Below are 24281 nucleotides of genomic sequence, written 5' to 3'. Positions count from 1 at the left end.
CCTCGTGTAGAGAGCCATCAAGGAAGCTAAATACCCTCCCTGAATCCCCACATACCGCAGTACCTGAAATAAATAATGCCAATTGACCTTATCGAAAGCTTTAGCTGCATCAAGCCCCACAAGGAGACCAGGAAGCCGTGTCCGCTGTGCACGAGAATAAGCCAGGAAAACTCTCCATACATTAATAACAGAGTGACGAGCCCTCACAAAACCCACCTGTTCCGGTACAATAACAGCAGGCAACAGGGGGGCTAACCGATCAGCCAATATGCGAGCAAATATTTTGATGTCTACATTTATCAACAATATCGTTCTATATGATTCTAATTCCGTACGCGGCTTAGAAGGCTTAGGTATTAAGGACTAGCTGATGCCCCGGCGCTACACGGGTATTTAATTATAGCAATAACACTGTAAATGGATTCAAATAAAGATACTTTATAGTGGTGAATGAAATTATTTTTTTACAGCTTAATAAAAAGTACAATATTCAAATTATAATGTGAAATATTTGACAAAATGAATACAATACAACTAACAAAAAACGTGATTATAAACAACATTTTTAGTTTCACCTCCAGGAGCAAGAACATATAAATTGTTGGGTGAACCCACCCTTGAGCAAGCAACATAGAGCTGTGGGCCGAGAGACCCCCAGAACATATCACCCCAGGTAGTGAGGGATCTGCATACCAAGTTTCGTTCAAATCGGTCAAGCCGTTTTTGAATTACTGTGAGAATGGCAGCTTTTTACATTTTTTCCATTGACATGAATGGGTGATATCTGATTTTCTGTTTGTAGCTCCGCCCATGTGTGCAGGAGGGCCGCGAGACCCCCAGAACATATCAGCCCAGGTAGTGAGGGATCTGCATACAAAGTTTCGTTCAAATCGGTCAAGCCGTTTTTGAATTACTGTGAGAATGGCAGCTTTTTACATTTTTTCCATTGACATGAATGGGTGAAATCTAATTTTCTGTTTGTAGCTCCGCCCACGTGTGCAGGTGGGCCGCGAGACCCCCAAAACATATCACTCCAGGTAGTGAGGGATCTGCATACCAAGTTTCGTTCAAATCGGTCAAGCCGTTTTTGCGTGATTGCGGCACATACACACACACATACATACACACATACATACCTCCGATTTTATATATATAGATATCACTGCTTCATTAGCATAGCGAGGGAGCATTTTCTGTACCTGGATAGTCTTATAGTACTCCAAGAGGGGACCCCCAATAGAAAAAGACAAGATTTTATAGAACTCAGGCGAATAACTGGCCCGGATGCAGTACAAGACCTCTGTTTCTTTATGGCCTGCATAACTTTCTCAATTTCAATGGCTGATTTAAGAGAGATATCTGGGCTTCAGTCAATTTAGGCATACCTGCGTCCTCCAGATAATCAGAAACATCTGGTCCTGTATAAGGATCTGGAGCCGCATAGAAAGCCTCAAAGTAATGGCAAAAACTATCAGAAATATCGGCCGGAGATGTCAAATTCTTACCCGGGCCCTCGTGTATCATGGATATATATTGGGACCCCTTCCAGCTCTTGGTGATGGATGCCAACAGCTTCCCTGCCCTGTTGCCATATTTGTAAAATTTAAATTTACGGTACAACAATAGTTTTTTCGTTCGTTCATAAATTAAAGAATTAAGGGCTTCCAACACTGTCTAATATGCCTCTCTGTTAGCGACTGTAGGGTATTACAATAAGGCTCCTTTCAGGGAAGCCAACTGTCTTTCTAGCGTCTAGCACGCTTAGCAACATAAGCTATGATTTCCCCACGAAGAACAGCCTTAGCAGCATCCCAGAACAAAGCAGGCTTTTCTAGATGCTGTGAGTTAAATTGGAAATATTCCTCCCATTTGTCCAACAAAAACCTTTGAAAATGGGTGTCATGGTGTAAATATGATGGGAATCTCCAACCTGCCCGTGGACCCACTGGGCCCCCCACCCCTACATCTATCCAGATCATATTATGATCAGACACTTCCAAGGGGCCTATGGTTGCCTCTGTTACCCGAGGAAACAAGGATTCCAATATCAATGTATAATCAATCCTTGAAAATGACTAATGGGCCCGGGATTGGTGAGTATAATCCCTCTCCGTGATATGGAGCAACCTCCAAGGGTCCGCCAACCCCAGAGTGCAACATAAATATGGTATCCCTTTCATCTGCTTTGGGGGATGCACCCCAGGTGGATTCGATCTGTCAAGTATAGGATCCATCACCTGGTTTAGGTCGCCAACTAGGAGTAAGAGGCAATCAAGATCCTGTAGACAGAGATTTACCAAGTTTTTAAAATAAGCATGCTTATACAGAGTAGGGCCATACACCACCAATAGTCGAAAAGGCCTGCCAGGTCCCAATACCTTCACCAGTAAATATCTGCCCTGGGGGTCTTGCTGTTGTACCTGTGTTTCACATGCCAGACCCTTTCTAATGAGAATAGCAACCCCTGTCCTTTTCCCCGGGGAAGAGGCATAATGTAAGTCACCCACCCAACTTCTCTGCAATTTTTTTGTGCTCCTGGTCAGTGAGCTGAGTCTCCTGGAGACAAGCAATATCAGCACGATGGTGTTTCAATTGGGACAAGATTTTGGTGCGCTTGACAGGGGACGTGACACCAGACACATTCCAAGAAATTATTCGGATTGGTCGGTCACCCATAAGTCGATCCATTATGAAATCAAGGGCAATCCAATATCAAGGAAACAATAGTCTCCGGGCGCCCAGCCTCGCCCCAAGACTCAGGGCGTACAATCCAAACACACAGTACACTCAACCCCACACAGTCACACACAATAATACACTCAGTTCCCATCAAATCTAAAACCAATGTACATAACAACAATAATGCCGCTGCCACTCCCCAAGGACAACCCCAACAAAGATCCCTAGAAATCCTTACCATGAAGGATATTGTGATATGCAGGATGTGCCTGCTAGGTCTGACCCTAGTATAAGATCCATTTCCAAAGCTGTCATTCCTCAGCCGGACCAGGTTAAAACCCATTCTGGTAAAATGACTGACTTTCCTGCTTTGTCCGTAGAGGGAGCTCAGGGGCTGAGTTGCAGATTTCCCCTCCCCTGTGCTATCCCAGGGTTTGTAACCGGATATCCTCTGAACGTGAGAGTTTGGCGCGTGGCTGCAAGTTCCTAAACCTTAGAACTCAGCTATTATAAAGGCAGAAGGAGAAGTGGAGAGGAGGAGAGCAGCTGCAGTTGAAAGACTGGCAGCCAAGCTCAGGGCTGAGAGCTCTGCAGGGCCAACGATTGCCTGAATGCATGGAGTTTACAGAAGTCGGTGCTGAGCTAACTCCTGATCCAGTGGAAAGCACTCAAGACATGGAATTGGAACCGGAGCCTAGCGCTGAGGCACTGAATGAAGTTCAACCCATGGAAGTGTGCTGGGTCAAAGGCAAGTGAGAGTAACTACCTAACTGGAATATAAAGCTTGTGTTTTGTTTTTGGACTGTTTTTTTTCTGAGCTATGCTTTACTTACCTGTTGAATTGGAAGCAGGGGAAGTACATGGACTAAGAACTGTAAAGAGCTTTCACTGAATTGTTTGATTTGATTTTTCTTCCTTGTTGGGAAGGTGGACTTTTCTCTGCCAAGGTGGTGGGGGTTTGCCCCACATTATTGAGGTGGGATAGAGGGCCTAAATTGTGGCAATTATCACCATGTGGAGCACACCACCTGTCCAGCACTTTTTCATTGCTGGGGAAGGACAGTGCTGTGGCACCGGCATTAGTTCAGGTTTAAAACCTGAAGGAAAAGGCTGTTTTTTTTCTGTTTCTTTTTTCCTTTGAAGAAAGTTTTCCAAGCTGGGACTCTCTTGCTAAATATAGAGCCCATTGCGGCTTGAGAATAAATGATATTGTTACTGAATTTGAAGCTCAAGATTTTGAGACTGTGCTATTTGATGAAGAATCCTGAGTTATTTTTTTTTTTGTATTGAGTTAAGACTGGTATATGAACACTCAAGTGAAGCAGCCTGTTTGCTTGGAAGTTAGCAATAAAATCCAGTCCTGATTTTGACAAATACTTTCCTGGTTTGTTGGCAATCCTTTCACTAAATTCTATATTTTCTTTTTCCTCGTGTTGCCCTTAGCGGCACACAAGTGTTCCTCCTTGTCCCCGCAGCCCTGGACCTATTGCCTTGAGGTTGCAGGTGACAATATGGACAAGTCACGATATGACGCAAAACTAAGGGGCTACCCCAGCCAACAGTGAATATTAGCCTCTAATAAAAAAACAGGACCAGTAATGCGCTAGTGCAATAAGACAAGAAATGCAAACAGTCTCCAAAAAAACACATAAATCCAGAACAGTGAAAAAGAACAGTTATACTTCACCAGAGGAGGCACCACTTATGGTATTAATAAAGTCCCCAGCTGCCTCTGGAGTCTGGAATGATTTCCAGACACCATTATGGTGAACCCGGAGAAGAGCTGGATAATTAAATTGAAATCGCTGTTTAAGTTCCACTAACTTGGAGCACAAAGGATAGTAAGGCTTCCATTTTTCCTGTAGTGCAACAGAGAAATCTTAACTTATTCTAACGGGCGTTCCGTTGTACTTCAGCACATCCCGCTTAGCCCGATACTGCTGTAGAAATACCAACCATAACCAACATTGAAATCAACGCAATCAACTACCCCATACAAACCACCCTAAAACTGCTAGGAATAACTATCGACAGATGCTGCACCATGCAACCGCAAATCAATAAAACAATACAAAAGTCATTCTTAGTCATGAGAAACTTAAGACAAGTTCGGAAATTCTTCGAGAAAAATCAATTCCAGCTCATAGTTCAGTCCTTAATACTAGGCCTACTTGACTACTGTAATATCCTCTACCTCCAATGCTCTACAACCATAACAAAACAACTACAAACTATCCAAAACACAGCACTAAGACTCATCTACTCATTAAAGAAACATGATCACATTAGAGAAGCATATCTCCAATCGCATTGGCTTCCAATCCCAGCAAGAATACAATTTAAATTCTACTGCCTACTATTTAAGACTTTATACGGAGACAGTCCAAACTACCTGAATAACCTCCTCATCCACAACACCGCAACCAGACATAGGAAAACTCACACCCCATTCTCATACCCCCCAATTAAGGAAGTCAAACGGAAAAAACTATATGATGGCCTCCTGGCCACTCAAGCAGCCAAACTAGACAACCAAATCGCCAATCTACTGACGGCATCCCTCGACTACAAGACTTTTAGAAAAGAAATAAAGACCATACTCTTCAAGAAAACTCTGAAAAAAGAAATAATACCGCAAGTCTCAAACTCCACCTCTCACTAAAGCCAACTACCCCAAACAAATAACCTTACCCATTTCTTACTCTTTTTGAAAATGATAATTTTTTTTTTTTTTGTAAGTTCTTGTTGTAATACATCTTGGATAATTCTTTTGTAATCCGCCTTGAACTGCAAGGTAATGGCGGAATAGAAATCCCTAATGTAATGTAATGTAATCATAATGTGAGTTTGATTAATACATATTTACAGTATATTCTATCAAAATCCATTTTATATATGAATCACACACAGAACACAGTTCAACCTTCAACAATATATTTTAAAAAATGACCATATAGTAAAAACAGAAATATGCAAACAAAAATTAAATGGAAGCTTCAAGAAGCAAGACACTGCATGCAGTACACCAGAGAAATACAGTTTTGTTTCCTTCACAAAATATATATATCCAAAATCTTCCATGTACTTTTTCACTGTAAATACTACGGTAAACCCTTTATCACCAGTACATCTATTAGAACCCTGAAACAAAAAGATTAGATTCTTACCTTGCTAATATCTTTTCTGATAGGTGTGTCATTCTTGACAGTAGGGTATTCTCCTCATACTAACGAGCCTTGCAGAAGAAATCCACTCCAAGTTTTCAACTCCTCCTCCTTCTACTGAGGGCTCTGCTGCCCCCTCAGTTTATGCCAAGGCAAGTGATAGCCCTATATCAGTGTGTCACAAACTTTTTTTTACTGCGACACACTAAACTTGGGTCTGCTTCCAGAGGGCCTCCAAGCATATGTGGATGTCAACAGATAACATCACATACATGTGTGTGACATCATCACTTCGATGTCCGTGCATGCTCAGAGGCCCTCCAGACATGGACCTGAGCTCAGGGGGGCCTCCAAAACCTGGACAAACTGCTCTGAAAATATAACAAACCTGGTAAACATTGCAATGGAACAATCCAAACTTTGGAATATTCATACCAATCAGAAACATTTATGGAGTTCAAACATTACCAAGTGTGCTATAGCAATACATTATGCTTCATACCCTTGAGGGCTGCTGACATCAAAATCTCAGTTTTGACTTAAATTGTCTGACTGAGAGAGTAGGCAGGCAGATAAATAACTGACAGGGTGGGGTTCAAGAATGACACACCTGTCTATTAGAAAAGATATTAGCATGGTATAAACCTAATCTCTTTTTCTAGTGCAGTAGGGACGTACAAAAGCAGTCCCCAAAATCTAGGGTGGGACTTCAGCGCATGCTCATAACTTCCGCCTCCATGATCTTGATGAAGGACTCCCTGCATGACAGCGCCTGCATCTCTGAGACTCTTCTTGCTGACGTGATGGCTATGGGGAAAATGGTCTCGATGGTAAGATCCATCATGGACGCCTCGTGAATAGCCTGACTGAGGCCATGCAGAACCACGTTAAGGTTCCATGATGAAAAAGACTGCTTTACCTGTGGTCTGAGCCTTAGCACCCCTTTTAGGAATTTGGCTATGTCTGAATAAGCCATAGGAGCTTTGTGTTCTTGGGCTCTGAAACACAAGAGGCCCATCACTTGGGAAAGCCAGCACCACTGAGAATGGAGCACAAACTTACTGGTGAATAAATGCTTTTACACGATGTGGAAGCTAAAGACTATAAAAAAATACTTTGACACAACATCCTTCAGATTACTGGTGCAATCACTGATCCTATCTACCCTAGATTACTGTAACATCGCCTACCTGGGTATCCCCCCCAAAAAAAAACTATACAAAAATTAAGATTAGTGCAAAACACTGCAGTTCGCTTGATCTTTGGACTGAGGAAAAAAGACCACATCAGCTCCTATTACAAAAAATTACACTGGCTACCAATGGAGGCGCGAATACTGTTCAAATTTGCATGTATCTGCTTCAAACAAGTCTGGGGCCTAGCACCTTCCTACCTGCAAACACACTTCACTCTACACAACCCCACATATACAACCAGAAACAAAAACATCTTTGCATACCCAAAGATTACAGGCTGCAAATACAAATCCTTCCTAGACAGAGCCTTCATGTTCCAAACAAACAGACAGCAATCCTGGCTGGGAAACACATAAATAAAGCCAGACAGACCTACAACACATTCCGAAAATCAATTAAAACCGCTCTATTTGACAAATTCCTTGCCTAATCAGTTGACCTCTCTCAGGTATTCTTTCCCCTTATAACCCCAATGTATTATGCAACTTCTTTCTCCTCTCATGTATTCCTCCCCATGCTTCCCAAATTTATTATGTAACTTCCTTCTTCTTGCATTGTGTAATTCGCTGATTGTCCAGCCTTCTTTCTATGTGAACCACCTAGAAGTCAGTTTGATTTTGGCGGTATAGAAAAATAAAGTTATTATTATTATTAAATGGATCCATCTTTCCATTGTGCACCAGTGCTGAAAAGTCTCCCATGCCTTAGCATAAGCGGAGACTGTTGCAGGCTTTTGGCTCTGAGGAGAGTAGCAATGACTTCCTCTGAGTATTTTTTGTGTTCTAACACTGCATGCTCAAGAGCCATGCCGTAAGACCAAGCAATCTGGATCTTCTATGACCACTGGTCCCTGGGAAAGAAGATCAGGCTGAACCGACAGTCTGAGACCTTAGTCCCTCTGAAGGCACGATAGGTTTGCATGCCACAGCCTGTGCAGCCAATGCAGAGCCACAAGGACCACTCTCCCTGTGTGGTTTGCTATTCTGTGGAGTGTCCGTCCTATCATGGGTCATGGAGGAAACACATATAAGAGCTCGCTTTTTGGACACAACTGAACCATGACATCCAGGCCTTCACTTCCAGGCTAAGATCTTCAACTGAAGAAACGGTCTGTCTTCTTGTTCTTTGCTGTAGTCATCAGAATGAAATTTGGCCAACCCCATCAAAGAATGAAGGACTGGAACACTGCTGTAGATAATACCCATTCCCCTGTGTCTAAGGTCTTCCTGCTGAGGTAATCAGCCTGTACATTATCCAATCCTGCTACATGTCTCACGGAGATTGCCTGTAGATGTATCTCTGCCCACCAGAACAATAAGTGGACTTCCAGGCTCAGCTGTGCAGTCTTGGTGCCTCCTTGGTGAATAACATATGGCACCACTGAGAAGACTTCCATAATCTTCTCCAGTCTTTGTAATGCCAACCAAATTGCCCAAAGCTCTAGTGATGAACCACTTTCTCTGGAAGGCTGACCACTTCCCCTGGACAGGGCGACCATTGCAGTGGCCTTCCCAGCCAAACAGGCTGGCATCTGTTGTGAGAATCACTTATAAAACTATTCTGAGGGGCATGCCCCTTAATAACGACTGTGGATGAAGCCACCAACTCATACTGCTGGGGGAATCCGGAGACCATGGGAGTGTCATTTGAAGAGAGTCTCATTGTGGGGACCACCGTGACAGCAGTACGCTCTGGAGAAGACGCATATAAGCTTTCACCCACAGAATCACATCTATAGTGGGTGCCATGGAGCCTAGCACTTGGAAGTAGTGCCACGCTAATAGAGCTGGCTTGGCCATCATGTCCAAAATCTGAGTGCAAAATTTCTGTCTGCATGCCTCTGGAAGACAGATATGGCTTTCCGCCATGTTGAATAGAACTCCAAGGTATTCCAATGATTGGGATGGAACCAGTTGGTTCTTTTGAAAATTTACAATCCAGCCCAGACTCAATAAGATCTGGACCACTTGAGTCATTGCCTGTTCTCCTTTCAAAAATGATGGAGCTGTGATCAGCCAGTCATCCAAGTATGGATGAACTTGCAATTCTGTCTTGTGGAGATGTGCTGCTACCATAATTATCACCTTGTGGGGTACTGTTCACAAACCAAAAGGGAGTACCAAGAACTGATAATGTATTTCCAGCACATGGAATCTCAGGAACCTCCTATGCTCCTGAAACATGGAAATGTATAGGTAGGCTTCCATCAAGTCTAGGGAAGCTAGAAATTCCCCCAAAGCTACCTCTCTGCTTACTGATTGCATTGTCTCCATGCAAAATCGTGGAACCTTCAGGGCCTCATGTATGAGATTTAGGCTGGGTCTCCAATCTTCTGAGCTTGTCTTGGGCACTCTGAAGTAGACGAAGTATCTGCTTGAGCCCAATTCTTCTGGCAGCACTGGTTCTATGGCCTGAATTTCTACAAGTCTATGTACTGTTGCTAAGACTCTGCATACTCTGCATTCCCACTGGGGAATCCACATACCAGTCTATTAAGGGATGGGTGAACTTGAGTTTGTGCCCTCCCCAAATGATCTCCAGCACTCATCAGTCTAATGAGATCTGCACCCAGACCTCTGCATATGCCGAAAGCCTTCTCTCTATCCTCAGGAGGAAGGTTTTGGCTCTGGCTTCATAGTGCTTACTTGAAGGTTGAAGTGGGACAAGACCTGGAAGCTTGGCTTCACCTAGATCATGTGAATCTCTGCCGTGATCCCTGATTGGACCTCTTAGCTAAGTCTCCTCCTGAGTACTGCCAAAGGTGCCTGGAATTATGAAAATTAGACCACACAGTATCTTTAGAGGCTCACATTCTGCTGTTAGGCAGACCAGCAATCTGCCCCGCTAGCCATCAGATCATCCAGACCCTTTCAGAACATCATCTGCCCTTTGAAAGGGAGTCTGCTGAGGATAGCCTAGGAGGCAGAATCTCCCACCCATTGCCTGATCAAGAGCATTCTGTGGGCTGAATTGGAAAAAGCCAAGACTTTGCTTGTGAGAGAATCAGCCACAAAATCTACTGCTGCTAGCATAAGCTAGGGGCAAAGGTTTGCCCTCTGCCAGGGTGAGCCCATGCACCTTGGTATGAAAAGCGTGTGCCACAAATGATGCTGCTGCAGCTGCTTTGATTCCTAAAGCCAAAGCTTGGAACTGCCATTTTAGGACCACATCAGCTCTGTGATTCAACAAATCCTTTAATACTACATCTCCCTCACTTGGCAGGGACGTGCACCTGAGCTGCCAAGCAATCTACCTTAGGCTGAGTGAATGTCTGTTGCCTCTCCTGTACCATATGGTACAGCCTAGACATTGTTTTGGCTACCTTTAAAGGGCCCTCAGGAGAATCCCTATGCTCTGTGATGAACACACTCATATCAGGATGCCAGGGAAAAGATGTGGGCTGCACTCTCACTCCACTAAGGAAAGACCACAGAGTGGAAGGAGACTGCTGGGAGTCAGTAATTATCTTATTATATTATCTTATTATATTAACGGGTGCTAGAATAGATTTGTGTGTCTGTCTGTCTTTCTTTCTTTCTGTTTCTCTCTCTCTCGGCTGCTGTATGGCTGTCTGTCTTTGTTTTGGTGTCTGTCTCTGTAGCCCCCTGTCCTTATGTGTGTGGTTTTTTTATGTTTGTCTCTTCACAAAAAAGTAGTAACTACTGTATGTAAAGTAATTAGACAGTATATTAGTGATTATTGAAAAATATAATATATTAGAGTTATTCATTATGTTTGCATGAAAGTAATCATTACAATTACTCATTACTTTTTACTACCCTACTTTGGCTGCAGAAATGAAGTCCTTGCATATGGGAGGTTGAGTGGAAGAGAAATTGGAGAAGCGTTCCAACAGTTGCAGTATACATCAATAATTCATTGTAACATAGTGATTAAGGAACTGTACCTTAACTACCCATAGAGATTTTAAAAGATTTTCCCTCAACCCGACTCCATCATGAGAATGCACATATGCGGCATAGTAAGTGGGAGGCGGTAGGATGAGTCGGCCCCGGGCATCGTCTTAATGGGAGCGCCAGCCCCCATCCGCCTCTCCGTCTCCTGCTCCATCCCCGTCCCTTCTCTCATTAACAATCGCAGCGCAAGCAGCAATAGTCTGGCCGGCTCCCTTACTCACTTTCCGGCCCCCCCTTCCCTTCCCGCGGTCCCGACAAACCTGCGACTCCAGCAGCGTGTGCAGCACTCTACACACGCTGCTTCGGGGCCTTCTACTGCCCTGATTTGCTCTGCCGCATCTCTGATGATGTCATCAGGGACGTGCCAGACTAAATCAGGGCAGTAGAAGGCCCCAAAGCAGCGTGTGTAGAGTGCTGCACACGTACCTGGAGTCACAGGTTTGGAATCGGGACCACGGCATCCCTTTGCGGCTGGAGTGGGATCCAGTGGGATCCCTATGGGGGTCGAGCTAAAGATCTGGGTCATTAGCACTCAGACTTGATGGGGTGGGTCAGAAGAGTGGGCAGACTTGATGGGCTGTAGCCCTTTTCTGCTGTCATCTTTCTATATTTCTATGTTTCTATGAGTGTTTTGGCGCTGGAGTGTTTTGTCGCCACGGCTCCTCTCAATCTTTTCCAGCGTCGGAAGCCTTCTCCGACCCTGGTGTGGCTCGTGAGAGGAGCCAACACAGAGAGCAGGGAGTCCAGCGCTGGCGTCCAGTCCTGCCGGCGAGTTGTAGGTGCTGGGAAGGCTGCGGATTTGCGCATGCGCACTCCTGCGGCCACAGACCTACAGATCATGGAAGCACACAGATAGGAGTGCGCATGTGCGGCTAGGGTTTTATTATATAGGATAGTGCCAAAGGCTTAAACAGCCGACATACAGTGGGATATTCCCCTTGGTTGAGTGCCCTCACTGCATCCTGCACACTCGATCCTGTATGCGACCCTATAACTCCCTGCAGAGAAGACTCACTGTGCAAGAGCAAATGCATACAGTCTGAACCCTTGCCTTCCGAATTCTTGTCAGAAAGGTCCACAGGATCCTGGTCAGCTTCTGACAATGCTGTTGATGTGCCCTGGGAGCCCAAATCCCCCTAAGCAAATCCTGGCTCACTGCCAGACTTTATATGAGTATCCCGACTATCCAAATAAGCTCTCCACATCAAATTAATGAATTCAGAAGAACAGGCATTACTAGGCAGCAGTGAGTCCCCTCTAGGTAACTCTGCCTTATGGGCTCTGCAGCTTCCTTGCTCTTGCACTTAGGAATGCCACTGTTCTGGGGCTCTGGAAGGGATTTTCTTCTGGCAGACAGGCCCCCCAATGGTTCCTCAGCCCTAGAGACCAAAGGGGAGACTTAAGCCAGATGCTCCTGCCCCCCCCCTTTCATGTGCTGTGCGGCACGTGCCACAAGGGTGCTCTTAAGGTGACCACCCAGCACACATCTGGCATGAGTTAGGGGTAAAAGAGCCTGAGGACTCTATCACTGCTAGTTTTGAGACAAAATTCGGTGATTTGAAGGTTCTGGAGAACTTTGAAAAAAATTGTGAAATCCAGGATAGCTACCACAATAGCATTTTAGCAGCAAAGGCTAAGCTACTAGGGGTAAGGACCTCAAGCTCCACAAATATCTATGCAGGCTGGATAAACAGCTCCTCAAGGGATTAACCTCCAGCAACAGACCCAAGTTTGCTTCTTTTCCATGCAGACAGAGTTCTCCCCCATACTGGGGAGCTTTGGTGCACCAAAAGGTGCATAAACCACATAAAATACTGAAAATAATAAAGACATATACAGATCAGATCGGTAAGATACCTTCCGGCTCGCGTGAAGAAGGAAAACTGTAAGGGGCAGCAGAGCCCTCAGTAGAAGGAAGAGTTGAAAACCTGGAGTGGATTCCTTCTGCTCAGCCTACTAGCATGAGGAGAATACTCTGTGTCCAGAATGACACACCTATTGCACTAGAAGACAGATTTCTACATATTCTTATAAAGAAACTCCATGTTAACAGAATATCTAGGTTTGGTTGCATGCATAGAACGCAGTTTGACCCTTCCCCAATAAAATATAAATGACCATAAAATGAGAATAGACATATACAGACAAAATCAAGGCGTGGCCTAGTGGTTAGAACAGCTGCCTCAGCATCCTGAGGTTATGAGTTTGATTCCCACTGTAATTCCTTGTGACTCTGTTCAAGTCACATAACACTTCATTGCCCCAGGAACAAAATAAGTACCTGTCTAAAATATGTAAACCATTTTGATTGTAACCACACAGAAAAAGCAGTATATCAAGTTCTATCTCCTTTACCCTAACTCAGGGGTTTCAAAGTCTCTCCTTGAGGGCCGCAATCCAGTCAGGTTTTCAGGATTTCCCCAATGAATATGCATGCAATTTGTTTGCATGCACTGCTTTCATTATATGCTAATACATATTCATTGGGGAAATCCTGGAAACCCAACTGGATTGCAGCCCTCGAGGAGGGACTTTGACACCCCTGTCCTAACTGAAGCTCAAAGAAGCCACATAGTACATGCAGTGCAGCATCAGAGCAATGGAAGGGGAATCGAGTGAGAGATGGCAGATGTCGCCCTGTTGCACAACTAGTATGGCAGCTTCAGGATGGAGAGGAACAGCAACAGCAGACAATGGCTACAGTGGCATCTCTAGACAGAAATATTTGGGATGGCAACAAGGGGGGGTGGCAGAAAACCAAAGTGACATTTCTGCACATCATACTCCTCTTCCCCCCCCCCAACTTCTAAATTAACAATATAACATACCATGGCTTTTTACATATAAAGAAACTCTCCCCCTCCTTCCTGGTTCAACTACCCAGGAAAAGCACCATTATAAGTGGTACCATCATTCAACAAATTCTTCTTTTTGGAAGAGGGGTTTGGATTTCCCGGTAGCCCATCAAATGCGTGCATGACAATTGTGCCCATCAAATGTGCGTACTGAATGGGAGGTGACCTGTTAAATGCGCCCTGACAATTGCGCTCTGACAAATGGTCTGGAGTAAGGGCACGATAATTGAGTTCAGCTCTCTTGCTGCAGTTGCTTCTCTGCTCAAAGCTGCAGCGGCAGCTCCTCGCATGATCCGCGCCTGCTTTGGTAGCCTCTCTGACATCACAACATCAGAGAGAAAGCTTCTGATGCGGGCGCAGATTGCGCGAGGAGCTTCCATCGATGGCTTTGAGCAGAGAAGTCACTTCAGCAGGGGAGCCGACACTTGATCATCGCATCCAGGGAAGGGAGAAGGGGGAAGAGAAATGCTGCTGATGCATAGGGAAGGGGGGAGAGAAATGCCGCTGCCACTGCTGCTGCATAGGGAAGGGGGAGGGAAATGCTGCTGCTGCACAGGGAAGAGGGGAGGGAAATGCTGCTGCTGCTGCACAGGGAAGGGGGGATAGAAATGCTGCTGCATGGGGGAAGAGAAATGCTGCTGCTATTGCTGCACCCAATTGGGAGAGAGAGGGAAGGAGGGAGAAGGAAGACAAGGAAGAGGAGAGAAACGAGAGATGCCAAGTCTGAGGGAGGGAAAGGAAAGAAGGAAATGAGATACCAGACCATGGAGGGGGAGGGAGAGATGCCAGGGCATGGAGGGGAGGGAAGGAGACAGATGCCAGACCAGGGGAAAAGAAGGAAGGAGGGAGGGAGAGAAAGGAAGGAGAGCGATGTCGGACTGTGGAAATAGGGAGGGAAGGAGAGAGAGATAGGAAGGGACAGGAAGACATGGAAAAGTAGATTTTGAGAAGAAAGCAGAAAAAAATGGAAAAATTGAAGGAAAAATTATGTTCTTACCTGTTAATTTTCTTTCCCTTAGATGCAGATGAATCCAGAGACCAATGTGATAGCACATATCTACCAGCAGGCGGAGATGGAGAAACTGATTAACAGGTGGTCCTATTGGCTGGCACTCCTCCTGTATCTCCAGTATAGCTCCTTGCCCAAGCATCCATATCCATCCATCCATCAAAAGGCATAACAGGTAAAAAACTTCTTTCCCATAACAAATCTCAAAAGGCAATAATACAGAATACAACCCTCAATAATAACAAACTTCGAAAGTTGGAAAAGAAAAAACCGACAGACAATATCAAGAAAGGGTGGGGCTCTGGATTCTAAAGGAAAGAAAATTAACAGGTAAGAACATAATTTTTCCTTCCCTGGTAACAGCAGCAGATGAATCCAGAGACCAATGTAGCAAAGCAATCCTCAATTTGGGTGGGAAGCAAACGCTGCCTCTGCAACAACCAAAGCACTAAACGCATCCACCGCATGCGCCCCCACATCCAACCAGTAATGCTGAGAGAAAGCACTCTCGGAAGACCAAGTAGCTGCGAGACAAAACTCCTCCAAGGAAAAAACCTCTGGACCGAGTCCAAGAAGTAGCCATCGCTCCGGCGGAATGGTCATGAAGTTCTTTCGCCAACCGCTTCCCTACCATCAAGCAAGGCTTTGGATGCCGCCATACATTTGAGGCGTCTCATGAAGAATACAAAAAGGTGATCTAAACAACTAAAAGTCATTAGAAACCTAGCTCGCTGAGAACGCTACACACTTTCAAAAAATGCAGTGAATAAAAGCACGTCTCCCCATTTCTCCTCCCAGGATGAAGGAAAAGTGAGAGTGATATAAAAGAAAGGATGCCACCTCCTTAGAAAGAAATTGTGGACCGTCCGAACTGACACCCCAGATTTTGTAAATCAGAAATAGGAATCCCTGCCAAACAAAGCCTGCAAATCAGAAAACCGCCGAGCTGAAGCCATGGCCACAAGAAACCCCTTGTTCAATGGCACAGCCCTTTAGAGTATTAAAAGACAAGGATGAAATGAAGCCTTCGGTAAACTGCGAAGAAGTACCTTAAGACTGTACTCCGGACCGGGCTTTCTAAGAGGTATATGAATATACCGTACTCTGTTTAGGAACTGAACTACATGAAGCTGAGAAGGAAGTGAAGAGCAATATACCTAGCCCTTGTAACAAGCTAAGAATGGCACTTGAAGCTGAAGGGAATTGAATGCTAAGCCCTCGGCAATATACTTATGTCAAAAAAGAACTCTGTAAGGGTGCAAATGTGGAGAAGTACCCAAGAAAGAAAAAACCTCCAAAAGGAAGCAGAAGCTACCGATGAAGACGTCTGCATCGCTTGGACAAGAGAAGAAACAACCTGCTTCGCATAACCCTTACACGTCAGCCATGACTTTTTAAAAGCTAGGTCGCAATACCAAAGTAGTACGAATATCCATGTTGATCGGACCCAAGGTGAGCAAATCCTGAGATACCAGGAAATTCAACAGTCCGGCTGTCAAAAGACTCAACAGAACCGCATAGCAAGGATGGCGCAGCCAATCCATAGATTCTTCAAATACTGTGCCCTGAAAGCAAGCTTGAGAGGGCAAATCCAAGCCATCATCAGGTAGGGGAAAACACCGAAAAAAAAAAAAAAAAAAAAGAGAAAACCAGAGGCGAGAAAGAAGCCACGCTGCTACCCCCTCCGACTCCCACTCCCTGTGCCCGCCGAAGAAGCTAGGAAGCTTAGAATTTTGAGACGAAGCCATGAGGTCTAGTTCCAGGAGATCTCACTTCCATAAAAAGAGCTGGAACGCCTGAGCCAAAATTCTCAATATCCAGGATGTAGAAGATTTCACTATTACTAACATTTACACTTTCTAGAGCGTACATGGCGCTGTACACTTGTAATATACAATAAATGGGCCATGCTCAGATTTTGCGGAGAGAAAGTCTATCCAAACTCTTTTCCTGACCCATAAAATGATCTGCCAACAGAAGAGGAAGATGAGGGTCCACCCATTGAAGTAGAACCACAATTTTACCTGCCAACTGAGTACATTACCTACTGCTCAGGCTGTAGAGAAATACCCCCATCATAATACTGACTGAAAAGACCTTCAGCGTCATTCTGGAAGAATGGTCTGAAGCTCCAGAAAAGGTAGCCCGACCATGCTCCAGAGTAGAAGAATGAACAAGTACTGAGTCGCTCTTAAGACCAGACTCCTGGAGCTGAGGACGGAAGGCACCTAGCCTCCCAACCCAACAGCCCGGGATGTTTGGTGACCATGAGCTAGTCCAGCAAAGACCGAGGCATGCCTTTCAAAAGAGAAATTTCGCTGAGCCACCAAATCATACAGAGCGATGCATGAGGAGCCTACCAAATAATTGGAGCCCTGAGATACCGGGAACCACCGGAACAAAAGCGACTGCTGTAGCGTTATAATGGGAAAGCAAGCCGAAGTTCCCAGTGGAGTCAGCAATATAGATCCTAGAACCTGTACAGAATCCCATACTCTTGCTTTCAGGGCACATGGTGACCGAAGAAGATTGCAAACCTGAAACCCTAGTCTCTGGGAAGAAACACATTTCTCTCCTATATGAATAAAAACATCTCCCCAATATACCTATAAATAGTACAGGAGAAAAGAGCGCTGTGCAGATTTGAAGATTCATGTCCAAAGAACTGAGGAAAAGAAACCACCCTTTTCGTGTCAGTCAAATGGCCCAACTGGAAGACGTCCAAATCAAGCAGTCAGTCAAGAAGAAATAATCGCCTGGTAGCGCCAAAACGGTACCACTGCCCACATTTTCTAAAATGTTCGTGAAGCCTTGGGTAGGCGAAATGGCATGTGCCAAAACTAAATGCGCTGCTCCAAGAGAGGCAAACAAACCTAGTGCCAATTCGGAATCCATAGTGAAAATGTAAATATTTTCCCAGTTTTTCTGCAGAAATGTGTAACCCTGAGAAACTAATTCAGCAGAATGGGATCCAGCCTGCCCAATGCCCCCGTCTTGGGCACCATGCAGTAAGTGGAACAACGTCCCTTAGTTCCCAAACTACAAGAACTGCCCTGAGGACCAGTAACACTTAAAAGGGAAACACAAAACATAGAGACTCCAAGAACGAACTGGAAACCTGAGGAGGATGCAAAGTTGCAAGCATCCTGAAAAATGTTCACAGCCCCCTGACCTGACATTATAGCATCTTCTCCCTCATGAGAAAGCCTGAAGAGTCATTGGAAGAAGTCAAGATCCCTTCAGAATGAAGTGCAGAAGTTCATGGAACGGCAGGAATAGAACTGTAGGATTTGTAAGAAGAAAGAAATTATCCTAGGAAAAATAAAGTTTCGCAATGTAAAGAGGAGCGAAATACGTATGTCCGTTAAAGTGAATACGTACTAGACGCAATCAAGATGCTGCATCTATCGCCCCGTGGAAAACAACAGCATCCTAACAGGTATCAGACAAAGCTCACATCGCTAATGAGAGCTTCAGGGATGAGGCTAACAGCCACATAGCGCGCTCCTCCGCGGGTTTGATAGAATAGGTAACTGGCTCCTGGTTAGAAGGAGCTGCACAGCCCTTCCGTCTGGTCGGGGGGCCCGTCTAGCATGTGCCATGAGAAAATGGCGACAGGAGAAACCAGCGTGATAAGAATGGAAATCTGAAGTCCAGACCCTCTCAGAAATAGAGAAAGAGAGTCCTGGCAGCAGGAAGATGTGAAGTGTCATTATGCCCATAGAGACAGCTCGAACTTGGAAACTGTTAGTACTATCTTTAGGCATATATATCCTACTAGTTTTTAAGCCCTTTACATTAACGGGTGCTAAAATAGATATGTCTGTCTGTCTTTTTTTCTTTCTGTCTCTCTCTCTCTCCTTGCCCACTGTCTTTCTTTCTTTCTTTCTGTCTCTATTCTTGGTCGCCTTCTGTCTTTCTTTCTCTATCTCTCCTTGGCCACTGTCTGTCTGTTTTTCTTTCTTTCTTTCTGTCTGTCTCTCTCACTCTCCTTGGCCACTGTCTGTCTGTCTGTCTTTCTTTCTTTCTCTCTCTCCTTGGCAGCTTTCTGTCTTTCTTTCTATCTGTCTCTCTCTCTGTCACTGCCTAACTTTTCCATCTTAGCATCAATGTGTGTGTCATTCTGTGTATATTCAGTCGGCACCTCTTGCTTTACACTACCCAAACTGTGGTCTTCTTCCCGGTTCTTGTCTTCACCATTCTCATTCTGCTGGGCTGCAAATTCACCATTCACTGGGGCAGAAACATTTGCACAGGGCTCCTTCCTCTCTGTCTCATTCGTAGCTTCCTTTCCTGTTAGCTTCTCAACGTTCTTCTCAGCTTTGTCCTTCTCAGTCATGCTGTTTTTGTTTGTTTTCTGAAGTGGCCCCCTCAGCACGGGCTTTGTTTTCCTTCTGATTTGGTTTCCTTGCTAACTCGGACTGCTGCTTCTTCACGTCATCACCAGTGTTGCTGTCACTATCACTGTCCTGCCCTTTTTCCATCTGTTCTCCGGAACTGCCACACGTGGCATAAACTGCAACAGGCTCCACCACTGTACGCATCGCAGAAGCAGCATTGAGAGAAAAGCGCTGCACCGCGCTAACGCTGGCTTTGCCGTCTTCTGTCCACTGCGGCCCGCCCTCTCTGACTACTTCCTGTTTCCGCTAGGGTTGGCCACAGTGGATAGAAGACGCCGAAGCCAGCGGTAGCGCGGTGCAGCGCTTTTCTCTCAATGCTGCTTCTGCGATGCGTACAGTGGTGGAGCCTGTGGCAGTTTATGGCACGTGTGGCAGTTCCGGAGAACAGATGGAAAAAGGGCAGGACAGTGATAGTGACAGCAACACTGGTGATGACGTGAAGAAACAGCAGTCCGAGTCAGCAAGGAAAGCAAATCAGAAGGAAAACAGCGGTGCAGCGCTTTTCTCTCCATTTAAATGCGGGTGAGCCGGCGAGAAGGAGGAGGTGGTGGTTTTGGCAGTGAGTGAGGGCGGGAGGGGGTAGTTGCCGGCTGTGCTGTGCTTTCCCGATCTGGCCGCCGCATACGCACTCTGGCCACGGACCTACGGATCAGGGATTACAGATCACGCAGGTCTGAGTGCGCATGCGTGGCTAGCGTTTTATTATATAGGATGCCACTACTAGACACATGCAGCGCAGCACAGAGGCCCAAATAAGAAGGACAGTTACCAACAGACAAAGGCTCAATCTGCAGGGACCCCAAGAGAGACAATGAGATACCCGTGTGAAATGCAGGGCACTATCTTACTGCTGATCTCACTGTGCCGGTGTCGACACAGTCCGGAGACAAACCAAGACTGGGTGATCTAGCACAGGTCAGAGTCTCTCTGGTAATCCCCTTGAATGTTAACCCCAGAGTCCGATTAAACTAGCAGCTTCCTTCAGCAGGAACACAGCCATAGACATATAAATCTGCCTAAGCTTGTCCCAAAGCTGGTGAAACACAAACAACTTGTCTGAACCGGAAAGGAGAGAAGCCACGGCATATCCTGACCAAAGTCAGCTGTAAATAAACTACTGGAACGCTGCAGCTCTCCTGCCATCTCCGGAGACCCAAGCGCATGCCTGATTCTCGCTGACACGTGGCCGCTGCATCAATGCTCCTAGAAACATAGTCGGATTCAAGCCCCGCAAAATTTACCCTGCTGCGGCCTGCATAGAAAGAAAATCAGACTTGGAGAATAACCAGAAGAATGGTGCGGTGCTACCCACAGCGCCAGAAAAAACATGTCCCATCTCATGCGCGCTGCTATAAACCGGCACCTGCACAATCAGCTGCACATGGCCGTGAAAAACACTGACGAAAGAGAGCCTCCAAATAAACAGGACTACTACTGCTGCACTGAAACCCAACAAGGAGAACAAGTGCGAGCATGAAATCGCACAGCTACTGCCGCGCTGTAACCAACAAGGAAACCAAGCGTGTGCATGCAAAGAGCGGGAAAGTCCCAGCTCCCTCAACGGATTTCTAGTCATAAAACTTAGCCTCAATAAAATATCCATTCCTTCAATGTACGATGACCGAACCCACAGTACTAAGACTCCCAAACAGAACCTGAAGTTCAAACAACAGTAAAAACCAGACATACTCACAAGCTTGTTGTTAGGGCCGGTTGAAGCCAGTTAGAGCTAGTAGTGCAGCAATAACAGGGCAGAATGTAGCAATTGTGGTCTCTTTTTTTTTTAACAGAGAAAGGATAGAAGAAAAAATTGAGACCCAGTCAGACCCTCTAGCAATGGAGGGAGGATGAGGCCGGGACCTGGGGGGCCCAGGTGTAACCTCTAAAGCCGGCACCTTTCTGCCGGACACCCCTGTCTCACTGAAGAGAAAATCTCAACAGGAGAAATAGCATTGCCAGCTCGCTGAAGAGAAACCTCAACAGGAGATACAGAATGGCAGTCTCGCTGAAGAGAAACCTCAACAGGAGAAAATAAAGTTCCAGTCACAGCCAGAATTCAGGAGCTAGTTGAATAGCAATCATTTCCTGCTGGAGATAGAGAATATTGGAGATACAGGAGGAGTGCTAGCCAATAGGACCACCTGTTAATCAGTTTCTCTATCTCCGCCTGCTGGTAGATGTGTGTTATCCCATTGGTCTCTGGATTCATCTGCTGCTGTTGCCAGGGAATGTTAAGTTAATGCCAAAGATGGATGCAAGGCAGAAAGTGAAGATGGAGAGAAAAACAGTCAGTTGACAAGAAGGCCCTGGAAACATAGTTAAAAGCACAGAAAAATAAAATCATCAGACAACAAAGGTAGGGAAAATGATTTTATTTTCAATATAGTGATTGAAATGTGTCAGTTTTGATAAAGGAAAGATGTTAAACTTTAATTGTGAGGACCGCAGAAAAAAATAGGGTACTTGGAAAGTCGCAGAAGAGATGGTTGATGTCTTGTTGAAGAGATGATGGTTTTGCATGAGGTGGGGTTCTTTGCGGTTTATAAATCTTTCCTTTAACAGTTAAAAGAGGGATTTGTATACTATGGAGAGTTTTGCCTCATGCAAGGTTGTCATTTCTTTGGTAGGACATTGACTATTTTTTCTGCGGCTCTCCAAGTACCTACAAACCCAAAATGTGGCCCTTCAAAGGGTTTGAGTTTGAGACCACTGCTCTACAGGGTTGGAGACTTCCAGTTCTGTATCCTGAACTCCATATTCCCCTTTCATAGAACTATCCCCCCTTACAACACACCATGCAAAATATATTCAAACAGTACATACTTCTTCCACTGCCACTTTGTTTAAACCAGATGGAATTTTGTTTATGTAGTAACTCTAGGAGGATGTGGAAGCATTAAAATTTGGGCTGCCCCAGAGTCTGCTTTCAAATAGGGCCAGACACTTTGCAAAATAACACAAACCCTGAAAAAGACACTCAAAAACCTATATAAGAAACTTACCAAACCATAACAATCTTAACACATCTATAATAAGACAATGTTATACATATTACACTGGGTCATTCCGCACCAATATACAGTACAGTAGCTGGTACTGGGAACCTAAAACAAGTTGGGCTGTTATAGATTCCTACAGAGACACTACATGCTAGCAGAATCCTTCACCTCAGTCGCACATGGGCAAAATTTCACTTGAGACAAAATAGGGAACCACAAAAAAAGCATGCAGACAAAAACTGAAATGGAGACCCCCTCATGAAAAGCCAGCTTCGATAAGTAGTGCAAATAGTGCTAACAAAGAAACAGAAATGCATTTTCTTCTGTACTCTGCTTTTTAATATCAAATTTCAAAATACACATTTCACAAGAAAGTAAAGAAAAGGACTTCTCAAGAAAGTAAAGAAAAAAGGATGTACTCTGCTACATACAAAAATACGGAAGATGTACATTTCCCAAAGCAGACACATCCCAACCCCAAAAAGTATTAAATCAAGTTTCAAGTTTAATAAAATCTTTAATTAATCGCTTAATCACATTTCTAAGCGATGAACATTTAAAAAAAAAATTACAGTCTTTGGGGAACAATACAGTACGTTAACAATTTTACATCCAAACGAACTAAAAGACATACTTAACAAACAGTAAACACAAGGAAAACGGAGAATGAAATTCAAATTCCTTAAAGAAAAGTAAGACAATCAGGGTAAAAAACGAAAGGCAGGAAGAACAAAAAAACACAATAAAATAAGAATTTTTAACCAGCAGATTGTTAACTAATTATCAAAAGCATCCTTAAAAAAAAAGTTTTTAGATTACTCTTAAATTTCTCCAGATTACGTTCTTCCCTTAAGTAAATAGGGAGAGAATTCCAAATTTGATGTGCAGTGACTGAAAAAATGAATTGCCGTCTTGTATTAACAACCCTAAGAGACGGGATTGTCAATAGATTTTGTTCATTGGAGCTCTCAGCGTTCTATTTGTAATATACGGGATTAATAATTTATAAATGAATGCTGGAGTTTTATAAAATAGGGATTTAAAAGTAAGTATGCATAATTTATATGTTATCCGGTGAGCTATAGGTAGCCAATGCGCTTTCCTAAGAAGAGGAGTTACATGGTCAAATTTCCTAGTTTTAGTTATAAGTTTAATGGAGGCATTTTGAATAATTTGTAAACGTTTTATTTCATTCAGAGAAATGCCCTTAAAAAGGGCATTACAATAATCAAGTTTAAAGATCACCAAAGAATGAATGAGAATATTAAGAGATTTTGAACATAAGAATTGTGAGAGTGAACGAATTTGACGCAGCCTGTAAAAGGTAGTTTTAACAATATTACTAACTAGTCTTTAAGCCCGTTACATTAATGGGTGCTAGAAAGCAGCCCCCTTTCCCTCTCCCCCTCCAGTTCCTCCCTGTCTCTCCGTAGCCCCCCTTCTGTCTTCCCCCCCTAAGCAAAATGATCTGCCTCCCAACACACCCCTCCCCCCCGAAGCAGCTCCCTTTCCCTCTACCCTGCCAATTCCTCCCTGACAGTGTCTCCGTGGTCCCCCTTCTGTCTCCCCTCCCAAGCAAAGCTGTCTGCCTCCCAGCACACCCCTCCCCCCCAAAGCAGACCCCTTTCCCTCTACCCCTCCAATTCCTCCCTGACTGTCTCTCCGTGGCCCCCCATTTTTTCTCCCCCCAAGCAAAGCTATCTACCTCCCAGCACACCCCTCCCCCAAAGCAGACCCCTTTCCCTCTGGCCCTCCAGTTCCTCCCTGACTGTGTCTCCGTGGCCCCCCCTTCTGGCTCCCCCCCAAGCAAAGCTGTCTGCCTCCAAGCACACCCCTCCCCCAAAGCAGGCCCCTTTCACTCTCCCGCTCCAGTTCCTCCCTGTCTCTCTGTGGTCCCCCTTCTGTCTCCCCCCCAAGCAAAGCTGTCTGCCTCCAAGCACAGCCCTTCCCCAAAGCAGGCCCCTTTCCCTCTCCAGCTCCAGTTCCTCCCTGTCTCTCCGTGGCCCCCCTTCTGTCTCCCCCCCAAGCAAAGCTGTGTGCCTCCAAGCACACCCTTACCCCA

This window comes from Geotrypetes seraphini, chromosome 11, assembly GCF_902459505.1.
Source record: "Geotrypetes seraphini chromosome 11, aGeoSer1.1, whole genome shotgun sequence".
In the NCBI taxonomy this organism is placed as follows: Eukaryota; Metazoa; Chordata; class Amphibia; order Gymnophiona; family Dermophiidae; genus Geotrypetes; species Geotrypetes seraphini.
This window is presented reverse-complemented; position numbering follows the sequence as displayed.